Source organism: Coenobita brevimanus, chromosome 74, assembly GCF_032717465.1.
Source record: "Coenobita brevimanus isolate Jiangsu-jjx chromosome 74, ASM3271746v2, whole genome shotgun sequence".
Classification (NCBI taxonomy): Eukaryota; Metazoa; Arthropoda; class Malacostraca; order Decapoda; family Coenobitidae; genus Coenobita; species Coenobita brevimanus.
Window position 1 is genome coordinate 28,243,111 of NC_137027.1, and position 15,075 is coordinate 28,258,185.

General features: G+C 49.7%; 1 long non-coding RNA gene across 1 annotated transcript in view; it reads right to left on the reverse strand.

Moving 5' to 3' along the window:
- The window catches only part of LOC145407887 (uncharacterized), a 563,348-nt gene extending 549,184 nt beyond the window's left edge, over positions 1-14,164 (reverse strand). Inside the window, exon 1 of the long non-coding RNA XR_013898809.1 lies at positions 14,070-14,164. This is a non-coding gene — a long non-coding RNA (uncharacterized LOC145407887). The remainder of the gene's footprint in view (positions 1-14,069) is intronic.
- Positions 14,165-15,075: the final 911 nt, after the last annotated feature.

Consider the following 15,075-nt stretch of genomic DNA (forward strand, 5'->3'; position numbering starts at 1 on the left):
CAGCAGATTTTACAACACAATATGTGACAGAAAATAAAACCTTAACTAGGATATTAGTATCTCGCAGGATACTGGGTTAACAGATACTGATGCCAACACAGTAAATTTAGTGCACAGGTGTGCAGGGAATACAGGACTGCGGTGCGCGTGGGAGCTCGGGGAGTCTCACACGGGAGTAGGGAAGAGGGGTGACGCGCGGCGGGTCAGAACAGAGTTATAGTAATATTGGGAGTAAGTATTATTAATTCGAACTTAGTATTTTCTGATAGCAAAGGGGTTTTGACAATTGATTCTATTCCTCGTCCAGGCTCTTACGTATACATTAACGGCTGAGAGGAGATTCTTACAGGAAGGGTGGAGGACACTGGGAATTCACTGTGTTTATGGTAATACAAGCAGGAGACTATGGTTAACACTTTTTCTCTACTGTTTCCCAGTAACAAAGGACATTTGTATATTTTACTATAGAGAATCTCCCCGGGTAGTAGTCTTACTGATTTTCTGCAAGGACATCACTCGTGAGTCTGATTCACCAGAACTTCGTTTCTGCACTCGTCCTTATTCATCCGCTCGTAATTTCACTCGCTCCAATATTCAACATACATTAAGTCACTGTATCACTGTTACATTAATTCTGGGGCAACACCACACTTAGAATAAGTCACCTAACTATTTCTGGGGCAACATCACACTTAACATAATTCACTCATATAGTGAGGGCAGCGGGAACACACGCTGGCGACAACTCTGCTGGAATAGGGGCACCGCCAAGGGAGGGCATGCCGAGAGGGCACAGGACGACTCGCAGGGGCGTCCTCTCTTGTCCAGGGCTGCAGGTGGTGAAGGGGTCCGTAGTCTCCGGGCTAGGTTCAGGAGTGTGGCCCTCAGGACTGGGGCCAAACAGGTCCAGGAATCTCTGGCTAAGGTCTCGGTCGGAGGTGCAGGTCTTACGCCATCTTGGGGGTGTGGAGAGATCACGCCCGGGCGTCCCGGTGTGGGCCTGGAGTGACTGAGGGCTGCGGCCCCCAGAGTCAAGGGGCGCCATCAGGGAGGGGCTGCAGCACCGACCTGAACTAGGGTCTGTCAGGTGGGTCTTCTCCAGGGCCAGGTGTAGGGAGCAGAGGCCAGGGGAAGCCATAGGGCCTCACTGGGGTACTTCGATGCTGGAGGTCCAGGCTCTTATCTCACGCTGGGGCGATGACGCTTCTGACACCTCTCTCCGGCCTAGGGGCCTGGCTATCGGCCGTGGCTGCCCAAGGGCACAACTATAGGGCGCCAAGGCCCGGCTATTGGCCGTGGCCCGAGTGGGGGACTTAACGATCCTCTGTACACCTTTGGAGCGGCAATCAGCTGTCTGACAAAGGCAGGAGCGGCTTCCGGCCGTCTCCTTCTGCCGGAGGAGGGGTGAGTGGCTATCGGCCGTCTCGGGGGCAGCACCTTCGGAGCGGCAATCGGCTATCTGACGAAGGCAGGAGCGGCTATCGGCCGTCTCCTTCTGCTGGAGAAGGGGTGAGCGGCTATTGGCCATCTCAGGGACAACACCTTCAGAGCGGCTACTGGCCGTCTGACGAAGGAGGGAGCAGCTATCAGCCATCTCCTGCAGGAGGGGGTGTTGGGCGGCTATCGGCCATCCCAGGAAGGACACCTTCTGACGAAGGCAGGAGCGGCTATCAGCCGTCTCCTCATTACTCTCAGGCCGGTGACACACCGGTTCCCTTACAAGGGGCCGGCGGCTACAGGCCGTCCCTAAAGAGAAGGCACCTTCCTGTACAAGGCGGGAGCGGCTATCGGCCGTCTCCTGAGGGGAGCTAGTCGGAGCTGGACAGACAGCTCCACCCCGAGCTGATCTGGCAGTCCCACTCCCTGAAGGTAGTGTCATCTTCCTGCTAGGGCAGCGGTGCAGTGGCTCTGTGCTATAGGGGTGCACGGCCCGGGCTGACTTATGCCGTTGTCGCACTGCATCCTGTGGTTCGGCTGCGGCTACTCTGTGGGGTCCGGGTGGGGGTGTCGGTGGGTTCCTGGGGGCACTATGCTGTACATCACACATTTCACCACCTTCCCCCTGGAAAAAGTCACGTCCCCGTGGCTGGAGGTAGTATACGTGAGTGTTGTGGGTGGTGTACACAGGTTGGAGGTGCTGTAGAATGGCCTGCTAGGCAGCAGTGGAGTGGTTCCCTTCCCGCTCCGCGCTGCAAGTGAGGAATAGCGTGGAGGTGGTGGGGGCGGCGCGGAGGAGGCTCAACAGGTGGCGTGGTCCACAGAGCCGGCAGTTCCTGTCGAGGGTAGGCGCCCAGGCTGCCCATCGCACTTTCATCTTGCTCGGTGTTGCTGCTGGTGTGGTGTGGTGCTGTATAGTGGACACCGAGGGCAGGGGTCTGGTTTTGTGCCGTGGTAATGTGGCGTAGAGTCTCTGGGGAGTGTAGGTGGAGGGGATTTGTGCTTGGTGTATAATAACAGTGTGAAGTCGTGGGGAGGCGGATGGTGTAGGAGAATGGGTGTATCGGGCAGGTGGGCGTGAGAGGTGCCCTGAGTGGGTGGTGGTGGTTCTGAGGGTGGGAGGGGATGGGGAAGTGGGCATGCTGGGTGGGCAGGGTTGGGTAGTATGGGCTGCTGTGTGAGTGTGGGGAGCAGTGGGGGTGATACCGTTGGAGTGGGCATATGCAAGGGCGGCGGGCAGAGGGCAGTGGTAGTGGGTTGTGGTGAGGGTGTGATGGCGTGGGCGGGACACGTGGGGCTGAGCGGTGAGGGTGGGGTGGCAGAGGGAAGGGGTGAGGGAGAGCGAGGGGAGGTTGGTATGGCGGGTGAGATGTCAGGTGAGGTGCAGGGGGTGGCGGCGGAGGGGAGGCTGAGGCAGTAGGGGGGGTGGAGGGGGAGGGCAAGGAGGAAATGTAGCATTCGTGTGTGGAAGTGGAGGGCAGCGCGGGAACAGGGGGAGGTCGGGGGTGTGGGGTCTGGGTTGCAGGGGCAGGCATGTGGAAAGGGCACACGTGGCAGTTTCGGAGGGTGTGTGGGGTTCCGTGATAATCCACGACAACCTGGTAAGGGTTGGGGACACGGGTGATTGTGTGAGGCCCCGTGAAGCGGGGGGCGAGTTTGTGGGGGGTGGGAAGTTGGGCGATGACGACGGTGTCGCCCGGGCTGAAGGGGCTGGAGGCTGTGTCGGGGCCGAGGTCTAAACTTTTTTGTAGGTGGTGCAGTCGGCCCTTCAGAAGGTGCAACGGGTCTGTAGTGGGAGCGGAGGCGGGTGGTTGCAAGTGCTGGCGTAATGGTAATAGAAGGGGGGCCTCGCCGAATATTCTTTCATGTGGGGAAACCCCATCTTCTCAGGGGGCAGAAATTCATGCCCTACTAAATGATCTTCACATGAGCCGGCCAGTCATCATCTTTCGTAGCCTTGATGAGCGTGCATAATTGATTCATGAGAGTACAATGGCTATGTTCACATACTGCGTTCCCCTGTGGCCAGTAGGGAGAGGAGTGGAAGATTTTATACCCAAATGTTCTGGCGAGTTCCAGATTTTTCCAGAGAATTCAGGGGCAATATCAGAATGGATGGCCTGAGGGATGCCAAAATAAGGGAACACGTGTCGGAGAAGGGCATCGGCAATGGCGACGGCATGATGCTCTTTAGCTGGGCAGGCTACTACAAATTTTGAATATGTGTCCACAACGGTGATCACATATTTATATCCAGATTTGGGAGGGAGGGGGCCTACTACATCTATCGCCTGGAGTTGCCAGGGCTTGTGGGCGGGAATGTGGCCCAAGGGTCCGGCGGTCAGGGTGGTATCTTTTCCCAGTGCACAGGCGCGGCAACTTTGAATGATTTCCTTGGCGAGGGTAGAAGAGTTTGGCACCCAGTAGGTGTCGTTAAACACTTGTAATAATTTCTTGGTGCCCAGGTGGATGCCGTTATGGGCATGAAGGTGGCACAGGGTGTCACGTGCCACATCGGGGGTCAGGAGGATATGCCTGGACGGGGTTAGGAGGTGGTCACCCTGTCGGCATAGTTTGGTGAACAGGTGGGCAGAAACCCAGGGGGGCAGCTCCTTGCGGTGCCATAGTTGTAGGTAGAGTACCTATATACCGGGAGAGTATTGACATAGGGGGTACCGGACGCTCAGCTAATGGCCGCCATTTTCCTGCCAAATTCGCGCACCCCCTGACTGAGACTCACACACAGGCATGTCGTTAGTTCATGTTTTTTTTTGTTGCTGAGAGTGGGCGTGATGCCGGGCTGTTCTGCTTATGGGTGTGCCAATCGACCGGAGATAGGCTTTTAAGTGTTCACATTTCCATCTGATCCAGAAAGAAGGAAACTGTGGAGGAATAAAGTCAATCGTCTGGGGTGGGAACCAACTTCGAAATCAGTCTTATGTGAGGTATGGTATGCTTAATGAATGTTTTCATGTAATTTGCTGGGAGCTTGTTCCTCTCTGCCATAGAAATAGAAGAATTGCCAGTGTAAGATGGAACCACTAAAGTAGATAAGAGTATCAGGACGGTTAATCAATGAGAATGAATTTGCGTAAGAAGAGATGATTCACAAATTCACGGTTTTATCATACTATGTTGGTATTTGTTTATGGTTATTTATGCATATCTTGCATGTGTATTATTATACTTCCTGTTCATATGAGTGCATTGTGTTACTTGTGTATTATGCCTACATGGGAAAAAAGTATTACCGAGTATTCACAAAATAATAGTGCGCTCTTCATACCAAGGTAGCCTACCTTTATACTATCCTACCTTTATACTATCGTATGTTACTGTTCATATATGTATGACGTTTAACTTTCGTGTGTTTGTTATCACATGTCTCGTGTTTTTACGCGTATTCTTACGTGCATTATTCATACAGAATCTTTTGATGTGTATTCTACATGTACTCATAATTTTTCGTGTGTTGTGACAATACGTGGAACACAGAGTGATTCTTTGTACAACCTTATAGGTTATTGTGTTCATAATGTAAAAAACACGGAGACCACCTGTGACGAGCGCCTGAGAGATGTAATATCATCACCCCATCAGACAGCTCATAAAGCAGCAGACCTCACTTTACTCAAGGAATACAAAAAAGGAAGACTTACTGCTGTGTCAGTTAAAGTATATGAGATGCTGCATAAAGTAGAGCTGATGCTCAGGAAAGGTCAGTGTGATTTGACAGGAAGGGAAAACATTAAGAAAACCCTGATGAATGAAGCAGTAAACCTAACCAAAATTTTTGGTAATCCTAACTGTCACAACCTCAAAAACAAACTTCTAAGCAAGTTTATCAATGCTCGCTTGCATTTCTACCACAAAAAGATTAATGAAGAAGACAAAAGAAACACAGAAGAAAAATATAAAACTTAGTAGTAAAAGTGTAGCCGTGAGGAAACTTGTACAGAATGTAATCAAGTCCTGTCCCTCAACAGGTGACTGCTATAATATAGTATATTGTTAAATATTCGCATATAAACATTGATATTAAGCATCCTACTTCTCATTCATCACCTTCTCTTATATTATGCTTTCGTCAGTATTTATAGCAACTATCACCAGGAGAGAGAGAGGGGACAGCAGGTCTCCGGGCAGGGAGTCGGTGAGTGCCGCGCATTTGTCAGGAAAATGGTGTCCTATCGCTGACTTGTCGCTACTATCAGTATATAGGTACTCTAGTTGTAGGAGGTCCTGATCTGGCTGTACTGCGTGGATGGGGAGGTGGGAGACGGCATCTGCATTGGTGTGGAGGTTTCCGGGCCTGTAAGAGATTTCATACTGAAATTCCTCCAGGGTTTCACGCCACCTGAAGAGATGGGTGTTATGGGAGTCAGGCTGGCATAGCCACTGGAGTGATTGGTGGTCTGTGATGATCGTGACTGGGTCCCGGAAAGGTAAGCCCTAAAATGTTGGAGGGCCCAGATTATGCCGAGGCATTCTCACTTGGTTGTGGCATAATTTCTCTCGGCTGGATTCAAGGTGCGACTGGCGCAGGCGATGATGTGTTCCCGACCGGCTTGTACCTGGGCTAGTACGGCGCCTATGGCAGTGAGGGAAACATCGGTGTAGAGGCGAAAGGGGAGGGCATAATTGAGAAAGGCCACGATGAGGGCAGAGACGAGCTTGTCATTTAGCTGCTGGAATGCAGCTCGCCTTTCCTCAGTCCAGATGAACGACTCCCCCTTCCTGGTCAGATCGTGAAGAGGCTTGGCAATTTGTGCGAACCCCTTCACGAAGCAACGATAGTAGGATGTCAGTCCTAGGAAGGCACGGACGCCGTGGACATCTTGTGGTGGCGGTATGTCTGCTATGGCGTGGAGCTTCTCGGGGACCGGGGAGATTCCTGCCTGGGAGATAACATGTCCCAGGAATGAGACAGTCCTGGGAGCCAGGACACACTTAGAGGGATGGAGCTTGAGGCCTGCCTGGTGAATCCTAGTGAAGACTCGGCGGAGGTGCTGCAAGTGGTCGGCCCAAGTCTGGCTAAAGATGATGACGTCGTCCAAATAGGCCAGACATGTCTCCCAGGTGAGGCCGCTCAGGACAGATTCCATTAGCCTGGAGAAAGTGGCAGGGGTGTTGCAGAGGCCTAATGGCAGGACATTGAATTTGTAATGTTTGCAGTTGCTTGTGGAATAGGCCATCTTGCCTTGGTGTTCTGGATGTACAAGGACCTGCCAGTACCCAGACTGGAGGTCGAGGGTGGAAAACCAAGACGCCCCATAAAGGGAATCTAAGGAATCATCAATTCGTGGGAGGTGAGTGGCATCTTTGATGGTGACGTCGTTCAGGTGGCGGTAATCGATGCAAAATCGCATCGTGCCGTCTTTCTTCTCTACTAGAATGATGGGGGAGGACCAAGGGCTGGTGGAGGGGGAAATGACGCCGGCCTCCATCATTTCCCGTACCTGGCAGTCCTCTTCCTCCCTTTGTCGGGGATTCTTTCATTGGTAAGGCTGTCTAATGGGTGGGCCTGTCGTGTAAATTTCATGTGACAGGTATGTGGTGTGCCCTATGTCTGCTGGTCCTGTCGCAAACAGGTCCTGGAAATCCAGGAGGAGGCGATGTAAGGTGTGTGACTGCTGGGCGGAGAGATGGTCACGAATGGGGGGAAGGGGGGCAGGGAAGTGGGAGGAGGATGGGGCACAGGGCTCGGCTTCCTCAATCTCTCCGATGACGAGCCCTTTTGGGAGGGTAAGGGGGGAAGGGACGAGGTTAGCGATGCAGACGGCAGTGTGGTGTGGAGGGAGAAAAGTGGGAGATAAAAGGCAGGCAGAAAGGGCTCCCGACGGGAGGAGGGAGAACAAGACAGAGGGACCAGAGGGCCGGTTAAGGGGCACCCAGGCCTCATGGTGGGAGGGAATGGTAACAACGGCAGAGACAGCGCCAGGAAAGGAGGGAGAAGGGGTGGTGAGGGGGGGCATGAGGAGAGGAGAGGGGGGTGGAGGGAGGTGAGGAGGAGAGGAGCACGGGAGGGAGGAAGGGGGCGAATCTTCCGGCCGGGGCCGTGGCGTACAGGTGCAAACGGCCTGGGTGGGGTGGGGTGGGGGACGGAACTGGAGCTGCCGGTAGCGGCATTCAATCGTAGCTCCAAGTTTTTGGAGTAAGTCCAGTCCTAAATACCCGTCGTAGCTCCAGCAGGAGGAGTCGAAAACAATGAATTGATGTCAGGTGGACACCGGCTGGTGGGTGTTGACCCATATGGCCCGAGTTTAGGGGGCCATCCCCCGCATCCACAAGGTGAGTGGCAGTGGGGCAGATTGGGTCAATGTCGATTTGTGGCAGAAGAAATAGTGGCTGTAAAGGCAGGACCTGGCTGCTCCCGTATCGACTAGCAGTCTGGCCTTTACGCCATTCAATTTCATCTTGTGGTACACTGGGGGGCGATACTTAGAGGTAATGGCCCCAGCCAACATGGGTTGGTGTGGGGGCGGGCCTAAAAATCCAGCTGTCTGGGGCTTTCATTCTCCTGTTCCTGCTCCTGTTCTCCCGGATGGGGCTAGTCCATGAATGCCAGTTCATCTTCTGGGGCCTCACCTTCTATAGAGGACACCTTACGTGAACCCGGGGCCGTGGTTCTGCAGCGGGCAGCTTTAAGCTGGTCCCGTATGTCATATAGGGGACAGCGGGAGCTGCAGGCTGTGAATTCCCACGGATTCACTAGGATCAGATTCGGATTTTCCCGCAGGGTGGGACGCCAGCAGGAGGGTTGTGCCCTAGGCAGGGTGGGCGCCAGGGTAGGGCTGGTGTGAGGCAAGGGCGGATGTAGCATGGTCGGGGGAGCCAGGGGTTGAGTGGGAAATTTCTTTACCACATTAATTTGCTGGGGAGTAGGGCAGGCGGTCAGGAGGCGCCATATGAGCTGGACATCTCTATCCATGCCTCCAGTTGGGTCATGGATAGTGTTGTTTGAAAACTCTTGGAAGCACTGAGCAGAGTGTTAAACGTATGCTGATCCCAGGTTCCCTTATCTGCCTCTGGGTAGGCAGCAGTAACTAGCGTCTTGCCTGTATCAGGGTATTATCTAAATCCCCGTCAAATGAAAAACTATCCAATTGGGATAGGGCCACCACTCTCCCTAATAATGGGGTGATGGCTTGAACAATGAACCTTGTAAAGTTCTGCCAGGTGAGCTCCTGGACGATTTTTGGTGCTATGTTCGCCACCGCTTTGCCCAATAGTGGAAGTGTGACTGCAATTTTCTGCTGGTCATTATCAAAGCCAATATCCAGTAAGGGTTTAAGTATTGCCAGATACGTGTGTATATTGTACTGGTCGGGGTCAAACTTGGGTAACTGTACATGCAGTTTAGTTGCCATTTTGCCAAATATTTCCTCACTACCTCCCTTCTATGCCTGGGTCAAGAACCACTGCTAGCCACCAGTATAATGCTAGATGCAAAAGGCCTGACTCCTCGGTCCTAGAACACCTAACATGTAGCAGGGTCCTCTTTCGAGACCCGGGCTTAGTGCAATAAAGAGAGGCAGGACACAAAAACTCCAGGCAATAACCTTTACACGTATATTACCACAGTCAGACACAGGACAAAAACAGCAGATATTACAACAAATATGTGACAGAAAATAAAACCTTAACTAGGATATTAGTATCTTGCAGGATACTGGCTTAACAGATACTGATGCCAACACAGTAATTTTAGTGCACAGGTGTACAAGGAATACAGGATTGCGGTACGCGTGGGAGTGCGGGGAGTGAGTCTTACCCAGGGGGGGGGACAAGGGGTGAAACGCGGTGGGTCAGAACAGAGTTATAGTAATATTGGGAGGGAATAAGTATTATTAATTCGAACTTAGTATTTTCTGATAGCAAAGGGGTTTTGACAATTGATTCTATTCCTTGTCCAGGTTCTTACATATACACTAACGGCTGAGAGGAGATTCCTATAGGGAGAGTGCAGGACACTGGGAATTCACTGTGTTTACGGTAATACAAGCGGGAGACTATGGTTAACACTTTTTCTCTACTGTTTCCCGGTAACAAAGGACATTTGTATATTTTACTATAGAGACTCTCTAGGGGTAGTAGTCTTACTGATTTTCTGCAAGGGCATCACTTGTGAGTCTGATTCAACAGAACTTCGTTTCTGCACTCGTCCTTATTCATCCGCCCGTGATTTCACTCGCCCCAATATTCAACATACATTAAGTCACTGTATCACTGTTACACTAATTCTGGGGCAGCACCACACTTAGCATAAGTCACTTAACTAATTCTGGGGCAACACCACACTTAGCATAAGTCACTTAACTAATTCTGGGGCAACACCACACTTAACATAATTCACTCATATAGTGAGGGTGGTGGGGACACATGCCGGCGACAACTCTGCTGGAATAGGGGCACCACCAAGGGAGGGCGTGCCGAGAGGGCACGGGATGACTCGCAGGGGCTTCCTCTCTCGTCCAGGGCTGCAGGTGGCGAAGTAGACCATAGTCTCTTGCCTAGATTCAGGAGTGTGGCCCTCAGGACTGGGGCCAAACAGGTCCAGGAGTCTCTGGCTTAGGTCTCAGCCGGAGGTGCAGGTCTTACGCCGTCTTGGGGGTGTGGAGAGATCACACCCGGGCGTCCTGGGAAGGGCCTGGAGTGACTGAGGGCTGTGACCCCCATAGTCAATGGGCGCCGTCAGGGAGGGGCTGCGGCACCGACCTGAACTAGGGTCCGTCAGGTGGGTCTTCTCCAGGGCCAAGCGTAGGGAGCAGAGGCCAGGGGAAGCCGTAGGGCCTCGCTGGGGTCTTTCGATGCTGGAGGTCTGGGCTCTCATCTCATGCTGGGGCGATGACACTTCTGACACCTCTTGCTGGCCGTGGTGCCTGGCTATCGGCCGTGGCTGCCCAAGGGTGCAACTATAGGGCGCCAAGGCCCGGCTATTGGCCGTGGCCCGAGTGGGGGACTTAGCGTGCCTCTGTACACCTTCAGAGCAGCAATCGGCCATCTGACGAAGGCGGGAGCGGCTTCCGGCCATCTCCTGCAGGAGAGTGGGTGAGTGGATATCGGCCGTCTCGGGGGCAGCACCTTCGGAGCGGCAATCGGCCGTCTGACGAAGGCAGGAGCGGCTTCCACCCATCTCCTTCTGCTGGAGGAGGGTGAGCGACTATCGGCCATCTCGGGGGCAGCACCTTCGGAGCGGCAATCGGCCGTCTGATGAAGGAGGGAGCGGCTATCGACCGTCTCTTGCAGGAGGGGGTGTTGGGCAGCTATCGGCCATCCCAGGAAGGACACTTTCTGACGAAGGCGGGAGTGGCTATCGGCTGTCTCCTCGTTACCCTCAGGCCAGTGAGACACCAGTTCCCTTATGAGGGGCACGCAGCTACAGGCCGTCCCTAAAGAAAAGGCATCTTCCTATAGAAGACGGGAGCGGCTATCGGCTGTCTCCTGAGGGGCACTAGTCAGAGCTGGACAGACAGCTCCACCCCGAGCTGATCTGGCGGTCCCACTCCCTGAGGGTAGTGTCATCTTCCTGCTAGGGCGGCGGTGCAGCCGCTGGGTGCTATAGGGGCGCACAGCCCAGGCTGACTTATGCTGTTGTCGCACGGCATCCCTTGATTTGGCTGCGGTTACTCCGTGGGGTCCGGGTGGGGGTGTCGGTGAGTTCCTGGGGGTACTATGCTGTACATCATGCATTTCAATAATATTAGCAGTAGTGATCATAATAGTAGTAGTGATGGTAACAATAGTAGTAATGATAATAATAATAGCAGTAATGATAATAATAGTGATAATGATGATAGCAGTAGCAATAATAGTTGTAGTGATGATAATAATAGTAGTAGTCATGATAATAAAAGAAGTTGTGATAATAATAATAGTAGTGATGCTAACAGTGGCAATGATAATGATAATAATAGTAGTAATGATAATAGTAGTGGTGATAGTGACCATGCTATTAATATTAGTAATGATAATAACAACAGTAGTAATACTAATAATGATAATTGCAGTATTGATAATAATAATGATGATAACAGGAAAAATAACAAGCGTTCCAAAGACGTATCCCCATCATACAGTAAAGAATATAACCTATTGATATGCACTAATAGTTATACCAATTTCATATATATAAAGGGACATAAACTAGGACTCGTACACTATCTTTGCCCCTCCCTACCCCGGAGGGGCTCGGAGATGGTAGGCTACTGTTTTCATTCTGTGTGTCTGTGTTTGTTTGTCTGTCGGTCTGTCTGTGTGTGTGTCTGTTAACACTTTGTGTGAAAACTAGTGATGCGATTTTGATTAAAATTACAGGGATGATGGGCTATGACCTGAACATCTAATTAAATTTTGGGTCAAATTGGGCCAAGGCCCGGGCTGTAGACCCCCCAAAAATGTAAAAAAAAAAAAAAATCGCCATAACTCTTTTCAACTTCGTCACATCGACATGAAACCAAAAACATCTTCAAGTTTACATCCTATAACATGCTTTGTTACATCCGGGGGGTCACCACTCAGTTAGCGGTAGAAGGGTCAATGTCAGGTGAGTCGGACCTAAAATATCAAATGAGCTAAAAATCGTCAATTTTCACCCCACTTACTTCAGAATATATGACATCTTTGTAGATATCCTGTTGTCTCTATACGTCAGCACTAAAATGACTGCCGGGCACGGGTTTGCTGTGCCTTGGCACCGCTTGTTGTTCTTTAAGACGTTATGATGATCCAGCAAGTACTTTCTAAGATACAGCTATTTACAGATTAGTTTCCTTGTATGGATATAGCTCGTAAAATACAAAGTGGCAATTTCATATATAAGGACATAAATCAGGGCTTATACTCTATCCTTCTGTAAGATATGAAGAGAATCCAGCAAGAAGTTTCCAAAATAAAACACTAAAAAGCGTCCAAGAGCGCATACCTCTGCCAATACCATTGCCATTAAAAAGGATCCGGATCCGTATTAGTGGATATAGGATCCGGATCCGTCCCCATATTTAATCAGTTCGTTTTTGGTCCATGGCCCATCTTTCCATTAAATTGCATTGAAATTCATTGTGAACTTTTGGAGATATTGTGTGGGATACTCCGGATCCGGATACGCCCCCAAAATTTAATGTTCTTCTTTGGCCCATGGCCCACCTTTTCACAAAATTTCATCAAAATCCGCTCAAAGCATTTTGAGTAATCCTGCTAACAGACAGACAGACAGACAAACCAACCAACCAACGCGGGGTAAAACATAACCTTCTTGGCGGAGGTAACAAGACAGATTTGTCCTTATATGGTCATAGCTCGTGATGTACAGACAATATGGCAATTTTACCTATACGGGCATCAACTACGACACATACTCTATCTTTCTGTGTGATAGGAAGCCAATCCACCTGGTAGTTTACGAGATACAGGCCCGGAAGGAAAGACGGAGGGACAGCGGCGATTTCCTATATCCCCAACGTATGGAATAATGGTGAGGATAATAACAGTGATAGTTATAAAAATAATAATAATAATGACAATGGTAGTGAGAGTAGTAATGATACACTGCTACTACTACTACTACTGCTTCCTTAGGGGAAGCAGCCTAGGTATATAGATAGATATTATTATTATAAAGTGAAAAATACAACGAAACAGTCATATATAAGAAGAAAAATGACACTGACGAAAAAAGGCAATAAATCTGTGTGTGTGTGTGTGTGTGTGTGTGTGTGTGTGTGTGTGTTTGTGAAAACAATATTATACATAACTTATTCTTAGTGGGATAGCAGGCTTCGTAATAGCTCTTCCTTAGCTATGTATCACTATTATTATTATTATTATTTATCGGTAGTAGGTGGGGGCGCTCACCATCCAATCACTCGAGGTTGTGCTGCTCTCGGATGTCTGCCCTTTCCTCTATTCCATCCTTCTTGTCTTCCATTATCTTTTGTCTTTTCTTCCTTCATTCTGTCCTCGTCCTTCTGCCTATGGGTAACTTTATATTCCTTCTTCTGGTTTTCTTTCCTTCATTCTTTCCTCTTCCTTCTGCCTGTGGATGAGTCTACACTGAGTGACAAGCCAAATGGTTTCCTGTTCACCAGGAAACCATTTACTACGTTGGGTGGTATCCATATAACCAGATTCTGGCGCCTGGTGGTTTAGTGGGTAATTACGGTGCTCCAATCGGATTAAGCCGGTGATTGCTCACGTAATGACACTCAGGAGTGAGTGAGGCTGGTCACTCATCTTAAATATCAGGACTTCCTTGCCTAGCCCCGGGCTCCTACGCTCCTCATGGGGCAATGTAGTATTGGATGATGGATGGATTATTATTATTATTATATTTTAGCATAAAACATTTCTACACTTTTGAGCGTTATTTATATTGCTCAATATTGAAACAGATTGCAGTAATGCAAGAGCATATCAGTGTGCAATGATAAGAATAAACATCTGAGGAAAATGTGCAACGAGATCTCAGTTTAAAATTCCATATCGACATACGGTACTTTGCATCTAAGACAGGAGAGGATATCGCTGTGCGGACAGAATAAATCGCTAGTGAAGAGCTATAACGATTTTTCAAAAAGCACTTAACATCACGAATCTCCAAAAAAAAAAAAAAAAAAAGTCATACTCTACCATACCTGAACTCAAAGCAGGAAGGACAGCCAGTAAAATGCAGAGCAGAGCGAAAGAAGCCATGGCGTCTAACCTTCTTGGTGTCAGGGTCCACACTGAACTCTCACACGCCACGTTGTGGCGGCTGGCCCAGCAGCCGCAAGTGTGGTAAGGGGGAGGAGCTAGTGACGTCATAACAGCTAGCCAATCAGAACACAGATTGAACTGTCATATACTGCTACATAGAGAATTATTGTTATTATTTACTCGGTTTTAATAAAACTATCAGGAATAAAACAAAAATTCCTCTACTTTATTTATTTTTGCGAAGTGTTTAGTCTACTAATAAACCTTAACAAGTCCCTAGGAAAAAAGTCATTTTCTGAATGAGTTATTACAGACCTCAATGGGGAGTGAAGACACCTCTCTTTATACACACCGAAAAATTACCCCCTTATATTGAAAATTGCGTATATTATGAAGTTGCAACAGTTTGTGCTCCACCTGGGCTTTATTAACTTATGAGAAGTGTGTGTGTGTGTGTGTGTGTGTGTGTGTGTGTGTGTTGTCAGGTGAGAGAGGGATAGATGGAAGGAAAAATAAACATCATTCTTCCATGTCCTCCTTCTGCCGTTACATCCCCCCCACCTTTGCAGCTCTCCAAGTTGAAATGAAAAGAATAGATGACCATTTGGAGGTAGATAGCAATCATCATCATTCTTTGTTTAATCCTCTTCCCCCGGTCCCATCAATTGTACACCGACGGCTCCAAGTCGAGTGAATGTGTGGGTGCAAGTGTGTGGTCGACTGAATGTGCCCTCAGGTATCGGTTGCCGACTCATACATCTGTGTTTACTTCAGAACTTTTTGCTATTGACAAAGCCATAGACTATGCTCTCAATTCTAGGCATGACTCATTTGTCATATTTTCAGATTCAAAATCAGCCCTTCAGGCAATTGCATCTTGCACTACGGACTCTCATGAGATCCAGGGCCGCATCGTTAATAAGTTGCATTCATGCAACAAGTCAT